Genomic DNA, 21,112 nt, shown 5'->3' on the forward strand with positions numbered 1-21,112 from the left:
AAGCTCAAAATGGATTAAAGACCTAAATGTAAGGCCAGAAACTATCAAACTCTTAGAGGAAAACATAGGCAGAACTCTCTATGACATAAATCACAGCAAGATCCTTTCTGACCCACCTCCTACAGTAATGGAAATAAAAACAAAAATAAACAAATGGTACCTAATGAAACTTCAAAGCTTTTGTACAGCAAAGGAAACCATAATCAAGACCAAAAGACAACCCTCAGAATGGGAGAAAATATTTGCAAATGAAGCAACTGACAAAGGATTAATCTCCAAAATTTACAAGCAGCTCATGAAGCTCAATAACAAAAAAACAAACAACCCAATCCAAAAATGGGCAGAAGACCTAAATAGACATTTCTCCAAAGATATACAGAATGCCAACAAACACATGAAAGAATGCTCAACATCATTAATCATTAGAGAAATGCAAATCAAAACTACAATGAGATATCATCTCAAACCACTCAGAATGGCCATCACCAAAAAATCTAGAAACAATAAATGCTGGAGAGGGTGTGGAGAAAAGGGAACACTCTTGCACTGCTGGTGGGAATGTGAATTGGTTCAGCCACTATGGAGAACAGTATGGAGGTTCCTTAAAAAACTACAAATAGAATTACCATATGACCCAGCAATCCCACTACTGGGCATATACCCTGAGAAAACCAAAATTCAAAAAGAGTCATGTACCAAAATGTTCATTGCAGCTCTATTTACTATAGCCCGGAGATGGAAACAACCTAAGCACCCATCATCGGATGAATGGATAAAGATGATGTGGCACATATATACAATGGAATATCACTCAGCCTTAAAAAGAAATGATATTGAGCTATTTGTAATGAGATGGATAGACCTAGAGTCTGTCATACAGAGTGAAGTAATTCAGAAAGAAAAAGACAAATACTGTATGCTAACACATATATATGGAATTTAAGGGAAAAAAATGTCATGAAGAACCTAGGGGTAAGACAGGAATAAAGACGCAGACCTACTGGAGAACGGACTTGAGGATATGGGGAGGGGGAAGGGTGAGCTTTGACAGGGCGAGAGAGAGTCATGGACATATGCACACTAACAAATGTAGTAAGGTAGATAGCTGGGGGGAAGCAGCCGCAAGGCACAGGGATATTAGCTCGGTGCTTTGTGACAGCCTGGAGGGGTGGGATGGGGAGAGTGGGAGGGAGGGAGATGCAAGAGGGAAGAGATATGGGAACATATGTATATGTATAACTGATTCACTTTGTTATAAAGCAGAAACTAACACACCATTGTAAAGCAATTATACCCCAATAAAGATGTTTAAAAAAAAAAATCTTCCAACAAACAAAAATCCAGGACCAGATGTCTTCCGAGGTGAATTCTATGAAACATTGAGAGAACAGGTAACAGTTATCCTTCTCAAATTCTTTCACAACATAGCAGGGGGAGGAACACTCCCAAACTCATTTCACGAGGCCACCATCACCCTGATACCAAAACCAGGCAAAGATGTCAAACACACACACAAAAAATTACAGAACTATATCACTGATGAACATAGATACAAAAATTCTCATTAAATACTAGAAAACAGAATCCAACAGCATCATACACCATGATCAAGTAGGGTTTAACCCAGGAATGTAAGGATTTTTCAAAATACACAAATCAATCAAGGTGATACACCATATTAACAAATTGGTGGATAAAAACAATATGATAATCTCAGTAGATGCAGAAAAAATTTTCAACAAAATTCAACACCGATTTATGGTAAAAACTCTTCAAAAAGTGAGCATAGAAGGAACCTACCTCAACATAATAGAAGCCATATATGACTAACCCACAGCCAACATCATTCTCAAAGATGAAAAATTGAAACCATTTTCTCTAAGATGAGAAACAAGACAAGTGTGCCCTCTCTCACCATTACTATTCAACAAAGTTTTGGAAGTTTTAGCCATAGCAATCAGAGAGGAAAAATAAATAAAAGGAATCCAAATTGGAAAAGAAGAAGTAAAACTGTCACTATTTGCAGATGACATGATACTATATATAGAAAATCCTAAAGATACCACCAGTAAACTACTAGAGCTCATCAATGAGTTTGGTAAAGTAGCAGGATACAAAATTAATGCACAGAAATCTCTTGCATTCCTATACACTAACAATAAAAAAATCAGAAAGAGAAATTAAGGAAACACTCCACTTTACCATTGCAACTAAAATAATAAAATACCTAGGAATAAACCTACCTAAGGAGGCAAAACACCTGTATGCAGAAAACTATAAGACACTGATGAAAGTAATTAGCGATGATAAAAACAGATGGAGAGATATACCATATTCTTGGTTGGAAGGGTCAATATTGTGAAAATGACTATACTACCCAAAACAATCTACAGATTCAATGCAATCCTTATCAAATTACCAATAGAATTTTTCACAGAACTAGAACAAAAAAAACTTTCAATTTTTATGGAAACACAAGAGACCATGAATAGACAAAGCAGTCTTGAGAAATGAAAATGGAGCTGGAGGAATCAGGTTCCCTGACTTCAGACTATACTACAATGCTACAGTAATCAAGATAGTATGTTACTGGCACAAAAACAGAAATATAGATCAATGGAACAGGATAGAAAGCCCAGAGATAAACCCATGCACTTATGGTCACCGTATCTTTGATAAAGGAGGCAAGAATATACAATGAAGAAAAGACAGCCTCTTCAGTAATTGGTGCTTGGAAAACTGGATGGCTACATGTAAAAGAATGAAATTAGAACACTCCCTAACACCATACACAAAAATAAACTCAAAATGGATTAAGATCTAAATGTAAGGCCAGACCCTATAAAACTCTTATAGGAAAACATAGGCAGAACACTATGACGTAAATCGCAGAAAGATCCTTTTTGACCCACCTCCTAGAGAAATGGAAATAAAAAGAAAAATATACTAATGGGACCTAATGAAACTTCAAAGCTTTTGCACAGCAGAGGAAACCATAAACAAGATGAAAAGACAACCCTCAGAATGGGAGAACATATTTGCAAACAAAGCAACTGATAAGGGATTAATATAAAAATGTACAAGCAGCTCATACAGCTCATCAAAAAACAAACAACCCAATCCAAAAATGGGTAGAAGACCTAAATAGATGTTTCTCCAAAGAAGATATACAGATTGCCAATGAACATGTGAAAAGATGCTCAACATCACTAATCATTAGAGAAATGAAAATCAAAACACAATTAAGTGTCACCTCACCACTGGTCAGAATCATCATCATCAAAAAAATCTACAAACAATAAATGCTGGAGAGGGTGTGAAGAAAATGGAACCCTCTTGCACTGTTGGTGGGAATGTAAATTGATACATCCATGGTGGAGAACAGTATGGAGGTTCCCTATAAAACTAAAAATAGAACTACCATATGACCCAGAAATTCCACTACTTGGCATATACCCTGAGAAAACTGTAGTTCAAAAAGATACATGTACCATAATGTTCATTGCAGCACTATTTACAATAGCCAGGACATGGAAGCAACCTAAATGTCCATCAACAGATGAAAGGATAAAGAAGATGTGGCACATATATACAATGGAATATTACTCAACCATAAAGAGAAACGAAACTGAGTTATTGGTAGTGAGGTGGTTGGAGCTAGAGTCTGTCATACAGAGTGAAGTAAGTCAGAAAGAGGAAAACAAATACTGTATGCTAAACACATATATATGGAATCTAAAAAGAATGGTTCTGATGAACCCAGTGACAGGGCAGGAATAAAGACACAGATGTAGAGAATGGGCTTGAGGACACAGGGGTGAAGGGGAAGCTGGGACAAAGTGCGTGAGTGACATTGACATATATACACTACCAAATGTGAAATAGATAGCTAATTAGAAGCTGCTACATAGCACAGGGAGATCAGCTCAACCTAGAGGGGTGGGATTAGGACCATAGGAAGGAGGCTCAAGAGGGAGGGTATACGGGGATATATGTATGCATATAGCTGATTCACTTTGTTGTACAGCAGAAACTAACACAACATTGTACATCAATTATACTCCAATAAAGATGAAAACAAAAACAAAAACATGAGGAAGCAGAGCGACCATGTGGAAAAGTGTATTAATCTGACTGTGACATCCTGACGAGGAGATGGGCCTGGTGCAGAAGGCCATCACTGATATCCTGAGCTCCTGTGCCTGCAGTAACTGATCAACGGCCCTCCAACTAGCAACCAGGAGACCCTTGGTGAAGCCATGCATCCCTGTTCGGCTGCAGGTGATTGTGACCAGGGTTTCCTGCTTCCTGGAAGGAAAGATATGGCAGTTGCTAGAGCCCTTGGGCTTCCAACACACCTTTGTTGACTCTGTTGCTACCTGACTGAAATTGGAGAACTTTGCCCTTGTGCCAACACCTGCTGGGTGGTCTCTGCCTTCAAATGGTGGAGGATGGTGCGCTAGTTCCAGGCCTAGTGCTTCCAGCCATGCCCACCATGAATGGCCCATTATCACTACTCAACAGCATTCAGATTCCCTGCCTTGTCTGGAGAGCAGGAGAATCAAGGCACTACTCCCCTTTCTTATCCAGCTCATCCCTGTCCCTCAGTGTCCAGTGCGATGGCAAATACTCCCAGCTTGGATGCCTTGGAAAAAGATGGAAAACTATCTTCAGCTGAGGAGTGGTTATTAAATATCCATTAGAACTCTAGCTCTTCTGAAAAGAATAGGGATTGCCTGTGATGTTTGATTTTATGTGTGAACTTGACTGGGTACAGGGTGCCAGAATATTTGGTCAAACATTATTCTGGGTGTCTCTGTGAGGGTGTTTTGGATAAGAATAACATTTAAATTGGCTGACTGTGTAAGGAAGATCTCCCTGCCTAATGTGATTGGGCTTCAACCAATCAGTTCTATTGAACAAAAAGGCTGACCTTCCCTGGAGTAGGGGAGGATTCTCCCTGCCTGAGTGCCTTTGAACTGGGACACTGGTTTTTTTCCTGCCTTTGGACATGGGCTAAAACATCAGCTCTTCCTGAGTCTCTAGCATGCCGAGTCACTGTAGATTTTGGGATTTCCCAGGCTGCATAATCAGGCATATACACCTCCTATTGATTCTGTTTCTCTGGAGAACATTGACAAATACACTCTTGTTACACAAAAACAATTAAAAAAATTAGTTAGCAGTTTTCTAACGAGCTGCTTTCTAAATACCAGCATTTTTCTATTAGTAGGACTTTTGACTCCTTCATTCTTTTCCTAACACAGCAGCTGGAGAAGTCCTCTCAAAGGTAATTCAGATCATGTCATCCTATGCTCAAAGCCTCCAAATGTTCCCATTTCATGCAGAAAGCCAAAGTCCCTTTTATCAGCTACAAGGCCCTACAGAGCCTTCTTCCCACCCTGGCCTGTTCTCTCTCCTGCCTTCTCTTATGCTCCCCAGACCTGCTCTGCTGTCATCTCATTCCAGCCACTCAGACTTCTCTGTTGGCCCTTGAACTGGTTGGACATTTTTCCATCTCAGCACCTTTGTTCTTTTTCTCTCTGCTTAGAGTGATCTTCCCCAAATTTTCATGGCTTCCTCTCCACATTTGCTTTTTAGCTTTATACTCCCATGTCTCCTGCTTAGTAAAGTCTTCCTTGCTATTCTATCTAAAATCACAAAACACTTATGCCTTCCTTTCTTTGTTTCCTTATCATTTACCACTGTCTAACAGACATACATTTTCAATTATTTTGTTTAAGATCTAGCTCTCCTAGAATACACTTTCTTCTCAAGTGTACATTCCCCAGGATAGATCACATCCTGGGCCACTGATCAAGCCTTGGTAAATTTAAGAAAATTGAAATCATATCAAGCATCTTTTCTGATCACACACTATTGGCTTAGAAATCAATTACTGGGAAAAAAATCTGTAAAAACACAAACACATGGAGGCTAAACAATATGTAACTAGACAACCAATGGATCACTGAAGAAATCAAAGAGGAAATGAAAAAATACCTAGAGAAAATGACAATGAAAACACAATGACCCCAAACCTATGGGATACAGCAAAAGCAGTTCTAAGAGGGAAGTTTATAGCAATAAATCTTACCTCAGGAAACAAGGAAAATCTCCAATAAACAACATAACCTTACGCCTAAAACAATTAGCAAAAGAAGAACAAACAAAACCCAAAGACCAAAAGTTAGTAGAAGGAAAGAAATCATAAAGATCAGAGCAGAAAAAAATGAAATAGAGATGAAGAAAACAATAGCAAAGATCAATGAAACTAAAAGCTGGTTCTTTGAGAAGACAAAAAAAAAAATGGATAAAACTTTAATGAGGGCTTCCCTGGTGGCGCAGTGGTTGGGAGTCCGCCTGCCGATGCAGGGGACACGGGTTCGTGCCCCGGTCCGGGGGGAACCCACGTGCCGTGGAGCGGCTGGGCCCGTGGGCCATGGCCGCTGAGTCTGTGCGTCCGGAGCCTGTGCTCCGCACCGGGAGAGGCCACAGCAGTGAGAGGCCCGCGTACCACAAAAAAAAAAAAAAAAAAAAAAAAACTTTAATGAGACTCAACCAAGAAAAAAAGGAAGAGGGCTCAAATCAATAAAATTAGAAATGAAAAAGGAGAATTTACAACAGACACCACAGAAATACAAAGGGCCATAAGAGACCACTACAAGCAACTCTATGCCAATGAAAGTGGACAACCTGGAAGAAATGGAAGAATTCGTAGAAAGGTACAAACTTCCAAGATTGAAAGAAAGAAAAAAAGAAAAAAAAATAGAAAATATGAACAGACCAATCATAGGTACTGAAATTGAAACAGTGATTAAAAAACTTCCAACAAACAAAAGTCCAGGACCAGATGGCTTCACAGGTGAATTCAATTAAACATTTAGAGAAGAGTTAACAGCTATCCTTCTGAAACTCTTCCAAAAATTGCAGAGGAAGGAACACTCCCAAGGTCATTCTATGGGGCCACCATCACCCTGATACCAAAACCAAAGATATCACAAAAAAAGAAAATTACAGGCTAATAGGATGAACCTAGATGCCAAAATACTCAACAAAACGCAAGCAAACAGTATCCAACAACACATTGAAAGGATCATCCACCATGATCAAGTGGGATTTAACCCAGGGAGACAAGGATTCTTTAATATCCACAAATCAATCAGTGTGATACACCACATTAAAAAATTGAAGAATAAAAACCATATGATCTTCTCAATAGATGCAGAAAGGCTTTTGACAAAATTCAACTCCCATATGATAAAAGCTCTCCAGAAAGTGGTAATAGAGGGAACTTACCTCAACATAATAAAGGCCATATATGACGAACCTACAGCTAACATCATACTCAATGGTGAAAAGCTGAAAGCATTTCCTCTAAGATCAGGAACAAAACAAGGATGTCCACTATTGCCACTTTAATTCAACATAGTTTTGGAAGTTGTAGCCATGGCCATCAATGAAGAAAAAGAAACAAAAGGAATCCAAATTGGAAAAGAAGTAAACTAACAATTTGTAGATGACATTATGCTATACAGAGAGAAGCCTAGAGATGCTACCAGAAAACTACTAGAGCTCATCAATGAATTTGGTAAAGTTGCAAGATACAAAATTAATACACAAAAACAGTTCCATTTCTATACACTAGCAGTGAAAGATCAGAAAGAGAAATCAAGAAAACAATCCTGTTTACCATTGCATCAAAAAGAATAAAACACCTAGGAATAAACCTACCTAAGGAGACAAAAGACCTCTACTCTGAATACTGTAAGACATTGATGGAAGAAATCAACATGACAAAAACAGATTGTAGGATATATCACGTTCTTGGATTGGAAGACTCAATATTGTCAAAATGACTATACTATACAAGGCAATCTACAGATTCAATGCAATCCCTATCAAATTCCCAATGGCATTTTCCATAGAACTAGAACAAAAAATTCTAAAATTTATATGGAAAAACAAAAGACCCTGAATATCCAAAGCAATCCTGAGAAAGAAAAACAGAGATGGAGGAATCAGACTCCCTGACTTTGGACTATACTACAAAGCTACCAGTAAAAATTACAATATTGTACTGGTACAACAAAAAGAAATGTAGATCAACAGAATAGGATAGAAAGCACAGAAATAAACTCATACGTCTATGGTCAACTAATGTATAACAAAGGGTGCAAGAATATACAGTGGAGAAAAGACAGTGTCTTCAATCAGTGGTGCCAGGAAAACTTGACAGCTACATGTAAAAAAATGAAAATAGAACACTCTCTAACACCATATAAAAAAGAAACTCAAAATCAATCAAAGACCTAAATGTAAGGCTGGACACTATAAAACAGGACAACATAGACAGAAGGCTCTTTGACAAATTTGCAGCAATATCTTTTTTGATCCACCTCCTAGAGTAATGAAAATAAAAAGAAAAATTAAAAAATGGGACCTAATTAAACTTAAAAGCTTTTGCCCAGCAAAGAAAACCATAACAAAGTGAAAAGGCAACCCACAGCATGGGAGAAAATATTTGCAAATGATGTGACCGACAAGGGATTAATTTCCAAAATATACAGACAACTCATGCAGACCTGTGTCAAAAGAAACCACAAACAACCCAATCAAAAAAATGGGCAGGAGATCTAAATAGACTTTTCTCCAAACAAGACCTACAGAAGGCCAAAAAACCTGTGAAAAGATGCTCAACATCACTAATTATTAGAGAAATGCAAATCAAAACTACAATGAGGTATCACCTCACATGGTTCAGAATGGCCATCATCAAAAAGTCTACAAACAATAAATGCTGGAAGGGTGTGGAGAAAAGGGACCACTCCTACACTGCTGGTGGGAATGCAAATTGGTACAACCACTATGGAGAGCAATATGGGTGTTCCTCAATAAAACTAAAATAGAGCTGCCACATGATCCAGCAATCACACTCCTGAGAAAACCATAATCCAAAAGAATACATGCACTCCAACGTTCATTGCAGCACTGTTTACAATAGCCAAGACATGGACACTATCTAAATGTCCAGCAAGAGGACTTACAAGATGACAGAGGAGTAAGACCTGGAGAACACCTTCCTCCCCACAAATACATCAAAAATACATCTACAGGTGGAACAACTCCTACAGAACACCTACTGAACGCTGGCAGAAGACCTCAGACTTTCCAAAAGGAAAGAAATTCTCCACATACCTGAGTAGGGCAAAAGAAAAAAAAAAGAGAGACAAAAGAATAAGGATGGGACCTGCTCCTCTGGGAGGGAGATGTGAAGGCGGAAAGGTTTCCACACACTAGGGAGCTCCTTCACAGGTGGAAATGGGGGGTGGGTGGGGGGCAAGCTTCAGAGCCACAGAGGAGAACACAGCAACAGGGGTGCAGAGGGCAAAGTGGAGAGATTCCCACACAGAGAGTCAGTGCTGACCAGCACTCACCAGCCCGAGAGGCTTGTCTACTCACCCACTGGGGTGGGTGGGGGCTGGGAGCTGAGGCTTGGGCTTCGGAGGGCAGATCCCAGGGAGAGGACTGGGGTTGGTTGCATGAGCACAGCCTGAATGGGGCTAGTGCACCACAGCTAGCTGGGAGGGAGTCCAGGAAAATGTCTGGAACTGCCTAAGAGACAAGAGACAATTTTTTTGGGGTGCACCAGAAGGGATTCAGAGCACAGCCTAAACGAGTTCCAGAGATGGGCGCAAGCTGCAGCTATCAGTCCAGACACCAGAGACGGGCATGAAATGCTAAGGCTGCTGCTTCATCCACCAAGAATCCTGTGTGAAAGCACAGGTCACTATCCACACCCTCCCTCTGGGGAGCCTGTGCAGCCTGCCACAGCCAGGGTCCCGTGATACAGAGACAACTTCCCTAGGAGAACACACAGCATGCTTCAGGCTGTTGCAACATCACGCTGGCCTCTGCCACGCAGGCTCGCCCCGCATTCCATACCCCTCCCTCCCTCCAGCCTGAGTGAGACGGAGTCCCTTAATCAGCTGCTACTTTAACCTCATCCTGTCTGAGTGAAGAACAGACGCCCTCAGGTGACCTACATGCAGAGGCGGGGTCAAATCCAAAGCTAAACCCCAGGAGCTGTGTGAACAAAGAACAGAAAGGGAAAATTTTCCCAGTAGCCTCAGAAGCAGCGGTTTAAGTCTGCACAGTAAACTTGATGTATCTTTCATCTCTGGAATACCTGAATAGACAATGAATCATCCCAAAATTGAGTTGGTGAACTTTGGGAGCAACTGCAGACTTGGGGTTTGCTTTCTGCATCTAATTTGTTTCTGGTTTTATGTTTATCTTAGTTTAGTATTTAGAGTTTATTATCACTGGTAGAGGTTGCTCTCTTCCTTTTTTCTATATATAGATATACATATATTTTTCCTTTGTCTCTTTTTGTGAGTGTGTATGTGTATTCTTCTTTGCGTGATTTTGTCTGTATAGCTTTGCTTTTACCATTTGTCCTAGGGTTCTCTCTGTCCGTTTTTTTTTTTTAACTATAGTTTTTAGTGTTTGTTATCATTGGTGGATTTGTTTTTTGGTTTGGGTGCTCTCTCCTTTCTTTTCTTTATTACTTATTATTTTTCTTTATTTTTCATAATAATTTTTTTATTTTAATAACTTTATTTTATTTTATCTTTATTTCTTTCTTCTTTCTTTCTTCCTTCCTTCCTTCCTTCCTTCCTTTCTTTCTTTCTTTCTTTCTTTCTTTCTTTCTTTCTTTCTTTCTTTCTTTCTTTCTTTCTTTTCTTTTCTTTCATTTTTTCTCCCTTTTCTTACGAGGCATGTGGCTGACAGGGTCTTGGTACTCTGGCCAGGTGTCAGGCCTGTGCCTGTGTGGTGGGAGAGCCAGGTTCAGGACATTGGTCCACCAGAGACCTCTCAGCTCCACATAATATCAGAAAGCAAAAGTTTTCCCAGAGATCTCCATCTCAATGCTATGACCCAGCTCCACTCAATGACCAGCAAGATACAATACTGGAGACCCTATGCCAAACAACTAGCAAGACAGGAGCACAACCCCACCCAGTATCAGGGAGGATGTCAAAAATCATAATAAGGTCACAGGCATCCCAAAACACACCATCAGATGTGGTCTGGCCCACCAAAAAGACAAAATCCAGCCTCATCCACCAGAACACAGGCACCAGTCGCCTCCACCAGGAAGCCTACATAACTCACTGAACCAACCTTACCCACTGCAGGCAGACACCAAAAACGACAGGAAATATGGAACCTACAGCCTGCAAAAAGGAGACCCCAAACACAGTAAGTTAAGCAAAATGAGAAGACAGAGAAATAGGCAGCAGATGAAGGAGCAAGGTAAAAGGCCACCAAACCAAACAAATGAAGAAGAAATACACAGTCTATGTGAAAAAGAATTCAGAGTAATGATAGTAAAGATGAACCAAAATCTTGGAAGTAGAATGGAAAAATACAAAACACATTTAAGAAGGACCTAGAAGAATTAAAGAGCAAACAAAGAAGGATGAACAACACAATAAGTAAAATTAAAAATTCTCTAGAAGGAATCAAGAGCAGAATAACAGAGGCAGAAGAACAGATAAGTGACCTGGAAGATAAAATATTGGAAATAACTACCACAGAGCAGAATAAAGAAAAAAGAATGAAAAGAATTGAGGACAATCTCAGAGACCTCTGGGACAAAATTAAACACACCAACATTTGAATTATATGGGTCTCAGAAGAAGAGAAAAAAAAAAGGAACTGAGAAAATATGTGAAGAGATTATAGTTGAAAACTTCCCTAATTTGGGAAAGGAAATAGTCAATCAAGTCCAGGAAGCACAGAGAGTCCCATACAGGATAAATCCAAGGAGATACACATCAAGACACATATTAATCAAACTATCAAAAATTAAATATAAAGAAAATATATTAAGAGCAGCAAGGGAAAAACAACAAATAACATACAAGGGAGTCCCCATGAGATTAACAGCTGATCTTTCAGCAGAAATTCTGCAAGCCAGAAGGGAGTGGCAGGACGTATTTAAAGTGATGAAAGGGAAAAACCTACAACCAAGATTACTCTACTCAGCAAGGATCTCATTCAGATTCGACAGGTAAATTAAAACTTTTACAGACAAGCAAAAGTTAAGAGAACTCAGCACCACAAAACCAGCTTTAAAATAAATGCTAAAGGAACTTCTCTAGGCGGGAAACACAAGAGAAGGAAAAGGCCTACAATAACAAACCCAAAACAATTCAGAAAATGGGAATAGGAGCATACATGTCGATAATAACCTTAAATGTCAATGGATTAAATGCTCCAACCAAAAGCCATAGACTGGCTGACTGGATACAAAAACAAGACCCATATATATGCTGTCTACAAGAGACCCACTTCAGATCTAGGAACACATACACACTGAAAGTGAGGGGATGGAAAAATATATTCCATGCAAATGGAAATCAAAAGAAAGCTGGAGTAGCAAATGTCATATCAGACATAATAGACTTTAAAATAAAGATTATTACAAGAGACAAAGAAGGACAGTACACAATGATCAAGGGATTAATTCAAGAAGAAGATATAATAATTGTAAATATTTGTGTACCCAGTGGACACAATGGACATTTATGGATGGACATGAATGGATATAGATGATGTGATATATATATATATATATATATATATATATATATATATATATATATATATATATACTATGGACTATTTCTCAGCCATAAAAAAGAATGAAATAATGTTATTACAGCAACATGGATGAACCTAGAGATTATCATACTAAGTGAATTTAAGTCAGACAGAGAAAGACAAATATCATATGGTATTGCTTATATGTTGAATCTAAAGAAAGGTGCAAAAGAACTTATTTACAAAACAGAAATAGAGTCACAGATGTAGAAATCAAACTTATGGTTACCAAGGGGGAAACGAGGAGAGAGATAAATTGGGAGATATGGACTGACATATACTCACTACTATCTTTCTATAAGATAGATAACTAATAAGGACTTACCTTACAGCACAGGGAACTCTACCCAATACTCCATAATGACCTGTATGGGAAAAGAATCTAAAAATAGAGTGGATATGTGTATACGTATATATGTATAACTGATTCACTTTGCTGTACATCAGAAACTAGCACAACATTGTAAATCAACTATACTCTAGTAGAAATTTAAAAAAAGAAGAAAAAGATCTAGCTCTCTTAATAGAATATGAGCACCAGGAAGACAGAGTTTTTGTATCTCCAGCACCAAAGTAAGGCCTAGCACATTTGGAGATGCCCAATAAATCTTTATTAAATAGGTGAATTAATAAATGCTTTTAAACTTTAAAGAAATTTTGTATGCTGTATTTCACTTTGATGTGTTAAACTCTGTGGGTTTTGGTCTCAAAGCCATGTCACTATTGTCTTAACTCTTTCAGTCAGTGGGTGACAAGGGCTGTACTTATGAACTCACTTCACATCACTTTACACAGATTTTACACACAGAAACTTTTCCTTCTCCAGACAAGGAAATAAAATGTTTTTTATGTATCCTTCATTGGAGTATCACTGAATACACATTTTAGTTTAATTAGTTGATCTCTTCAATTCTACCTCTATGAAAGCAGAATAATTAATATGAAATATAAGAAATTATGCTAAACTATTTAGCCTAATAGTGTTCTCTGTTAAACAAAGGTGAACTATAGCATAATAAGTTTAAAAAAGGACCACTGGGCTGGAATAAAAAGTGTAGTTTCCATATACGGTTAGCCTATTTCTTATTTACATTTCAACAGCTGCATGTGTCATTACAATTGTCCATACAAGGTCAAAGCCAAAAATAGTGTTATTCCCAGGTAACGTTTTCTCTACTTAGAAAGTAATAGAAAAATTTTACAAAGATGCCTCCCAGATCTTTGAGCATAACATTAAAAAAAAAAAAACAAGAACCTAAACTTACTGTATTATGTTACAATTAGCTAAATTCTGCTGTATTAACAAATGAAGAAATATTGGTTTGAAACTAAATCAAAGTGGTGAATTAAGTTTGCTAGAGAATTTTTTAGTGTAATTTAATCTAGCTGTTTTCGATAATATCTGCTGTTTCTGATAACTTATTGCATGAAACAAAATACAGTTAATTATTTGTTCTTTTTTTGAGGCTAAGGATATTTGATAGCAGTTGTATGAGTCATTATAGATTAAAAGTATAATGTATATTGGTGAGGTATTCTTTGTTGAACTTCACTGTTCAAGACTTTTGAACACTGAGGACAGCACCTGGAGGAGATTCTTTGGCTGTTTTCCCGGTTGTTTCTCAGGATGGTCATTCTTGAGTTGATCTGTGATGACCCAGAACTTGGACCTTAGCTTTCCAGACTCAGCAGCCTGGCTCTCAGCTCTCTGAGAATGGTTTTGCCTCTCAGGGAGAGACTTACACTATGAACTCAAAACCCTGGTGTTTAAACAGAATGGCCAATTTATTAACTTACAGCTATATTTTAGCTCCTGTAGGCAAGCTACATGGAGAGCACAAGTCTACACAGGGATTTGTAATTGTGAATACAAACATCCAATTGTACTTACTGAGTAATTGTGGAGTCAGGTTCATGATTTGAATGTTTCGAGATGCCAACAAAGGGAGCTTAATCACTTGTTACCCACTGACTCAGCAGGTTAAGACCTTCAGGATAATGGACCGTTTCACCTGCATATGCAACAGTAAGTACAACTTTTGTCTTTGAAAACTTCTTTTTTTCTTTGCTGCATAGCTAATATTTTCTTTCTTTAGATGTGTTATGCATCCCCTTAAATGACTTTGCACTATTTCTGCTTTGAATCATTATGGATTGAATATATGTTAACATTTATATTCCTTTGGACAATATTATTTCCTTCATTTTCAAGTTCTTGTAGGCAGAGGGTATGCAGCTGTAAGAAACCAATATTTTCCACTGTATACATTTTTTAAAAAGATAAGCTGATAAAGCTGCTTCCCTATTAATTAAATTATGGATCTAGGTTATTATCAGCCTAGTATCCTGAAGGGTTTTAGAGATGTTGTCTTCTAGATGATTTTGCTTGTGGTTCCTGAATGATCACTTATTTTCTAATGGATCAGAGATTACTATGCTGCTATTTTAAGCTATATTTTTGTTTGCATGTAGGCTGAGAGAAGATGTAGCTGTATACTTTTAAGATAAACACTACTAAAATAGTTCCATGTACTGCTCCATGGCTCTCCTGTGATTTACTGAATACTAACTAGACCCAGCATCCCAATGCTAATTACTTTATGTTGTGCAACCAAATGCCAGCTGCCTGAACTGCCTTAAGTCTCAGCCTGTGGAGGATGTGTGATCCCTTGATATTGAAATAAAAATGACTTGAACTCCCAATGCGTCCACCACAAAATTGATAGGAATTTTTCCTAGTCACTTTTTCCTCTATTTTTTTTCAATGAAGTTTTTATTTTTCTTGGGTCTTGCCACTACAAACTGTGGACTCCTTTCTTCTCCATGTCATTGGAGTGCAGCCACTTTTCATTTCCTCCAACACTTTCATATGATGTGGTGAGAGGTATATTACTGATGATTTGTAGGTCGTTTACAAGTTGAGGAGCTATAATAATAAGAACAGTTGTTTAAGTTATACACCATAGCCCAACATTTTAAAAAATCTTAACAGTAAATATTAAGCATGCTTGTCTCTAAAATTCTGTCAGCCAACCCTTTCTTCCAGGGACACTGCTCTCCCCTTGGACCCCTGCCCTGCCCTTGGCCTCCGTTGGTCTGGCTTCTCCCCCATCCTCTTCCCTCTGCAGTCCTCTGCCTCCTCTCTGTTCCTGCCCCTAAGCCCCTCCATCTTGAGCTACTGTTGGAAACCCAAATTTATTTTTATGGAGTAAAATTTAATTATTTTTTCTCAGTCTTCAATCATCCAGACTATGTGTGGAGAACTGTCTTTTCACAACCAAAGTCAGCAATCATGTTGACTTGCTTATAAAAGATAGTTCTCTTTCAGAGGAATTCTGCTATCAGTTCTTATACTTTGTGTCCTTTGTGTGCCTCAACCATACAGTTAGTAAAGTGGCAAACCTGAGGCATGACTGCAGGTGTGCTAAACCCCTCTGTGGTAGCCCTGGACGTGTCTTGACTCTTATGCTCTTGCATATCTGGGAGTCCTAAAACTGACCAAACATATTCTCCCCAGACCTCTTGATAAACACACACAAAAAGAGTCACAATCTTTTCCTTTGTCATAGAGGATAGTCCAATAGCATATTCTTCTTTCAAGTGTTACTCGAAATGTGCTTGTTTATTTCCATGTGGTGTGATCCATATAGGGCTTTTGATGTGTTTATAAGAATAGAAAAATCAGAAAATAGTTGAAAATAGTTGTTTGTTCATAGTCTTTAATGCCTATAATTGCGGTGATGTTATCCTCTGGTAATTTTTTGACTCTATTTTCTGCCAAGAAACAAAATAATTTGAGTAATAAAAAAAAGTCTTAAGTATGTCATGATTGCCATAATAATATAGTGGATAGTGGAACCAAATCTCCACTTCATATCCAGGGGATCTAGAAACACTTTCTGGCTTGGGAAAAAGTAGAAATATTCCTTTTTTGGTTTTCTTTAGTGTGGTAAACTGAAAAAAAGAAGTGCTGCTCCTGAGGCAGGATGGTGCAAGCTGGCAATGCACACATTTTGTTGTTGAGCCTGGTGGTTCTGCAGGGGTTGCTGGTTATACAGAGCAGGTCAGAGACACTGCTCTCAAATTGCTGGGGGTAAATTGTGGGTCTCAGGCAGGTAAGGGGTTAGGATACTGTAATATGATTGGGGAAACAGACACCATCAAATCAGTTAATGAAAAGTACCTTGAGATAGGTGAGCTTGCCCCCGTTATGAGAAGAAACAATATGATTCCAAAGAAAGGATCTGAGGAGAAATTATTTGAGCAAATACAACCTCACATCACATCTCCCTGTATGCATTCAGATGTTTGCCTCAGGGAGCCATTTAGATAGCAAAGGGGTTGGAACAGGAAAAGTTAAGTTCATTGGCAACCAAAAAGTTATGTTTTGTAACTGAGTTTCAGCTGTAATTTGAGGGGCATCAAAGGGCTTCTATAATGGGTCAAAATATAAAACTTTTAGAGAAATGTTTGAAAAATACTTTTTAGAAAAATTGAGGTGCTTTTTCCAAGAGAACATTTTCTCCTAAATTTCAACAATGTGCATTCAGTTCGCTGGCATACCTTGGGCTAAATTACTACCAGTTTTTTTAAAAACTAATTTTCAGACTTCTATCAATCCAGTATCTGGGGAACATTGTTCATTTGAACTTGCATTTTTCTGTAGGTAGGTAACCCAACTATAATAATTACATTATGGAAAATTTATTACCGTCTTCTTTGCTACTCATAATTTATTTTACCAGCTTTTGTAGCTTAAGGTGGAATGTTGAGAGTCAGAGAGCAGTAAGAAAGTATTTTCCAATTTCATTGTTATGTGGGTATATAATGCTTGCAAATATTAATTCTCATACGTTTTTGAATATATAGACAACAAACCAAATTTTATACAGGTATTATTAAAATGAAAAAAACCCATAATACTTAAAATGGAAAACTAAGAAAAGAGGATTTTTGGTATCTGTTTCTCTGTTGTCCCTTTTTGTTATGACCAACTTAAGTCCCTTTCTCTATTTCTATTTAAAAGTGAGTTATTAGTAAGACAAGAAAGTAAAAAATGAGGCATAAACTGTGTTCAGATATAACATATTCTAAGAAAGAAAGTGAAAATTTACTACTCCCTAGAAATAACTATTTTCCAGGGTTGTTGAACTATGGAATGTTAAATGTCCTCAGATGAATTCACAGCATTCAGGAACAGTGAATTTATGAATCTGGCTCATCTTCAAGAGAATTATTCTGTTCTGTATTTTGAGCTGCTTCATTCCATGAATTTAAACTAATTTGGGGGGATTAGTGGCAGTTAGTCGTGATGCTTAGAGGAAACACAAACTGTTAAAAGCAGCTCTACTCTCAGTTTTATTATCATCTGAATAGTTTTCTAAACACATAAAAATCCTAAAGGCTTAAGATTAAATTAAGACTGAGTGACTCATTATTGAGGATATGACTTAGGGTACATATGGCGGATACTTAGGTGCCCTTCATGTTTTCTAAAGTTAAGGCTCATGGTGACTAGCTGGGCACATCCCACTTAGCCTTTACAACTGTGGAAAACTGAACCCATAAGCTCAGCGCTGGAAAGTCTCGCACAAATGGGAGACAGTTTCCTACATTCAGTACCAAACACTGCATCATTAGTTCATTGGTAAATAATTGTTTTGGCCCTAACACCTTTTTTTGTCGTTGTCTGTGATTAATTTCTTCATACATCTCTATGTATTCATCCTCTCCCTATATATCTATATCTATTGATTCTATATATCTGTATCACTTCATTCTATCTATGTAAACACACACATGTGTATACATAAACATATATACATATATACATATATACACACATATGGGAGGATGTTCACATCACTCCTTAACATTTAAAATATTTCACAAACTTACAAAAGATTATTGTGTATCAATGAGAAAATTACATGATTCATTTACTAAACTTGTTTTTAATAGTGGGAGGCATGTAAGCTGTTTACTTCATTCTGAGCATGATCAATTGATTCATACCTTAAATGGATACAGAGCAGGATATTATGGTCTTTCCTCTCCCTCCCTGAATTATGACTTATACCTTCCTGACAAATTTATTTGAAAAATGATTGAATGACTTCATCTTGTATTTAAGTATAGGTAATAAGTCATCCTTGAAAGACACTTAGGATACTGGAGAATTGTTCTTCACAAGGTGATAGAATTCACTTTTAAGTGGCTTCATCCAGCACTGTGGAAACCCTGTAGAAAAAGGGATTAATCCCTACTCATAGAGTTTTAATGGTGTGTAAGTGCACCACTGGCCTTAATATTTCAACACTCAGTTACCAGCCAGAGATTTTTTGCAAACATGATTCTAAAATGTTATCTGTTTCTCCTTACCTTCAATTCAGGAAGAGAATGAAATGTACCTAAAATCTGACATCTCTATTTGAATGCTTCAGAATTATGGGCTGTAGGCCACAGAGGACATAAAAAAATTTGCTGCATAGTTGTCATGAAATCTGTATCTATATGAATAGATAGTGGGAAAAACTTCCTAGCAGATCAAAGGGGAAAAGGGTTCTTATAAAGAGGAGCGTTCTTCTAACATCTATACAGGATTTAAATAATGATCAATACTAAGAGATATTTGATCTTCACATTTTTTGGAGAGCAAACGAGATGTTAGAATTAATGGGCAGGAGCACAGAATCAGTGGTGCCATTAATACCTTGTATAGCTATCTACATTGTTTTATATCAGAACTGGGGAATGTTAGCATAGTGCTAGAAACTGAAAGGAAGTTGAAATGGAGGTTCAAAACATAAGTAATTCTGGCAAACATGATAACTTCAAAATGATTTTTGCTTTTCTTTTTTCACCATGAGTGCACACAGCACTCAGCTGATGTGTTCCTTTCTGTTTTAATCTGAAAATATTGTCTCTCAAGAACTAAGGATTGAAAGGTTCTTTGTTAAGAATAAAAGTAGACAGGTTACTGTCCCAGTCCTCTCACTATGATTCCAAGGAAAGTTTGATTTATGACTTCGTCTTTGCTGTTGGACAGAGGCCTCAGACCATTGGAAATCTCCAGAGCTGTGGGAGAGGGGAGGGGCTGTGGCCCACCATGCTTGGGGAGTTCCAAGACCTGGTCTGCTTTTGGCCAAATACAAATGTTAACAGTTTGTTAGGCTAAGAAACTAAGTATGAGTTCTAAATGGTATCTCTATGAATTAAGACTGTATAAATAATCAGACTTTCCTTAAAAATTTGTCAGTTATATGTGACTGTTTTATGGAAAATAAGTCAATTGTAGCATTCCCCATTTTGCAAAAAAATAAGGCAAGGGACATTTTTTTTTCTTTTATAGTATCAGTAGAAAATGGAGCATAATGGAAAGCCAAACTGATCAATTGTTATTTTTAGGTAAGGTGATTTTAAGACTTGGTTTGGGCAGGGCTGTTTCAGTTTGCTCTGCTGTCCTGGCATAGTTATTAATAGTGCCCCCTTTGAGTCTCAAAAGTGTGCAAGTTTAGACAATAAATGCTATGGTCATCCTACCTTTAAGTATATAGGTACCTTTTGATGTATAGGTAGGCATAATATCTTAAAATGGTGCTACGCAGAAAATAAGTTAGGGTTTAAAAAGGTGTAGAAATTAGCTTTATGAAACTCCTCCCAACAAATGAAAGCTTTCCCGGTACCCCAGAGAAGCTTACCCCAGAACTTTCACATTTCTAGGAACTAATTCATAACATAAAGAATATACCAAAGAAGCTCCTGTGTTCTTACACATATTTTATTTCTAATAAATTATTTCAATGACAATGTTTTAAACATTATTTTTGTATAAGAGTGGGACAAGAGAATTTTCTGTACAGTTTTCATTCATATATGAATAGAAGAGCTTCCTGGAAGAAGGGGTTCTCAGTGTGAAATAAGAGGTTCTTTTCAACCTTATGAAATCTAGAGGTAGTTGAAATGCGAGACAGGAATGGGTGTTTGGTAGGAGAGGTGAGACTGAGGCCTCCATAGGAGACCTGAACTGCAGGTGCCATCCGTATTATATTTGTCTCAGATCCCAAACTGCTTTATTTCATTTAATCTTCATGCAAAGCTGAGATTTCAGTTTCCAGATCTTACTGTTAATTTTTCGTTTAAAAGTAATTTTAGCAATTGTGGACCTATAGGTATATACATACCTTCAAATAAGAGTAGATATTCAGTTACAGTGGAGTGTAACTGCATGCAACCCACTGTAATCTAACTTGATTAAGCTAGACTATAGTTATACTCACCTTTTAATTATATAGACTAAAATCAAATTACACTATTTGTCCATTAATTACAAAGTGTGAAACATGTCATCAGAGCAAATGTGCCCTGCATTCCTCTTCTAAACGCACCCAATTCTTCAACCCCACTTTCTCAATAAGAGGGAAAGTTAGTTCACTCTTTT

Source organism: Phocoena sinus, chromosome 5 (genome assembly GCF_008692025.1).
Source record: "Phocoena sinus isolate mPhoSin1 chromosome 5, mPhoSin1.pri, whole genome shotgun sequence".
NCBI lineage: Eukaryota > Metazoa > Chordata > Mammalia > Artiodactyla > Phocoenidae > Phocoena > Phocoena sinus.